Below are 2,500 nucleotides of genomic sequence, written 5' to 3' on the forward strand. Positions count from 1 at the left end.
TATGCCAGCAGAACTTCCCCAACGGCTGCCGCCCCGGAGGGAAGTCGACCATCAAATTGAACTAGTTCCAGGGGCAAAGCCGCCTGCCATGACACCTTATCGAATGGCGCCTCCGGAACTAGAGGAGCTAAGAAAGCAGCTCAAGGAGTTGCTGGACGCTGGACACATCCGGCCGTCCAAGGCACCGTTTGGTGCACCTGTGCTATTCCAAAAGAAGAAGGACGGGACGCTGCGATTGTGCATCGACTACCGGGCTCTCAATAAGGTCACGGTAAAGAACAAATATCCCGTGCCTTTGATTGCAGATTTATTTGACCGGTTGGGACAGGCGAAGGTGTTCACCAAGATGGATTTGAGGAGAGGCTATCATCAGGTTCGGATTGCCGATGGTGATGAGCCGAAGACTGCTTGTGTAACGCGTTATGGGGCGTTCGATTGGCTGGTAATGCCATTTGGATTGACAAACGCACCAGCGACGTTCTGCACATTGATGAATAGACTGTTCCACTCCTACTTGGACCAGTTTGTTGTGGTTTACCTGGACGATATTGTTGTCTACAGCGACAACATGGAAGACCACGTAGAACACTTGTGCAAGGTGTTCAAGATTCTGCGCGATAACGAGCTGTACGTGAAGCGTGAGAAGTGCAGTTTTGCACAACCAATTGTCCGTTTCCTTGGGCACACTATCAGCCATGGCAAGATTCAAATGGATAGCGACAAGATAGCTGCTATCAACAACTGGGAAGCACCAACGAAGGTACCAGAACTGAGGTCCTTCCTTGGTCTGGCCAATTACTACCGGCGCTTCATCTTCAATTATTCCGCAATTGCAGCACCTCTCACAGACTTGCTGAAAAAGGACCGTGCCTGGAATTGGTCGGCAGCTTGCCAAGCTGCCTTTGAGAGGCTGAAGTTGGCTGTGGCGCAAGAGCCTGTGTTGGCCTTGCCAGACTTCTCAAAGCCATTCGAAATCCACACGGATGCATCAGACTTCGCTATCGGTGGCGTCCTAATGCAAGAGGGCCACCCGATAGCCTATGAGAGTCGGAAACTGAATGAAGCGGAGCAGCGGTACTCAGCACATGAGAAGGAGATGACTGCTGTGGTGCACTGCCTGAGAACGTGGCGCCACTACTTGTTGGGGGCTCATTTTGTCGTCAAGACGGACAACGTCGCGACGACCTATTTCCAGACCCAAAAGAAGCTATCTGCCAAGCAGGCTCGATGGCAAGATTACTTAGCAGAGTTCGACTTTACTCTGGAGTATAAGCCAGGGAAAGCGAACGTGGTGGCTGATGCCCTTAGCCGCAGGGCTTCATTAGCAGCTATTGTGAGCTCAAGCAGCAGCTCAATTGTTGAAGACATTAAGCAGGGGTTGCAACATGACCCCGTTGCCAAACAGCTATTTGCCTTGGCCCAGCAAGGCAAGACTAAGAAGTTCTGGGAGGAAGACGGTCTGCTATATACAACAGGTAGGCGCGTGTACGTCCCGAAGTGGGCTAGCCTTCGGCGTACCTTGATGAAGGAAGGTCACGATTCTGCTTGGGCTGGTCACCCAGGACAGAAGAGAACCTTAGCATTACTGGAAGCGTCATACTACTGGCCTCGGATGCGGGATGACGTTGAGGCATATGTTCGAACGTGCCTTGTCTGCCAACAGGACAAAGTTGAGACAAAGGTACCGGGCGGATTGCTGGAGCCGCTGCCCATTGCTGAAAAGCCTTGGGACAGCGTCACCATGGATTTTATAACATGTTTGCCAAACTCAGAGGGCTTCGGAACAATTATGGTCGTGGTGGATCGCTTCTCAAAATATGCGACGTTCACCGCCACAACGGCCAACTGCAAAGCCAAGGAAGCTGCCAGGGCCTTTCTACGTGATGTTGTCAAATATTGGGGCATTCCTAGACACATCATCAGCGACCGTGATCCCCGGTTTACAGGTTCATTTTGGAGGGAGCTGTTTAGCTTGCTAGGGTCGGAGCTGCACTTCTCAACCAGTTTCCACCCTCAGACGGACGGCCAGACGGAGAGAACAAATGCACTATTGGAGTGCTACCTAAGGCACTATGTTAGTGCCAATCAAAGAGACTGGGCGAGGCTGCTAGACACTGCCCAATTCTCTTATAACCTACAGCGTAGCGAGGCAACAGGGAAGAGTCCCTTCGAGTTAGCAACGGGGCAGCAGCCCACAACACCCCAGTCCTTGCCTGTTGATGCTGGTTTCAAAAGCCCCGGTGCTTATCAGATGGCCAAGGCCTGGGAAGAACAGGTCGACCTTGCACGGTCGTACCTTGACAAGGCTGCCCGAAAAATGAAAAAGTTTGCTGATCGTAGGCGACGTCCGGTGAATTATCAGATTGGAGAAAGGGTCATGGTGAAACTGAATCCCCGGCAATTCAAGTCACTGCGAGGCGTCAATCAGAATTTAATTCGCAAGTACGAGGGGCCATTTGAGATTGTTGCCAAGGCTGGCAAGATCTCCTATCGGGTAGAC

This window comes from Solanum lycopersicum, chromosome 2, assembly GCF_036512215.1.
Source record: "Solanum lycopersicum chromosome 2, SLM_r2.1".
NCBI lineage: Eukaryota > Viridiplantae > Streptophyta > Magnoliopsida > Solanales > Solanaceae > Solanum > Solanum lycopersicum.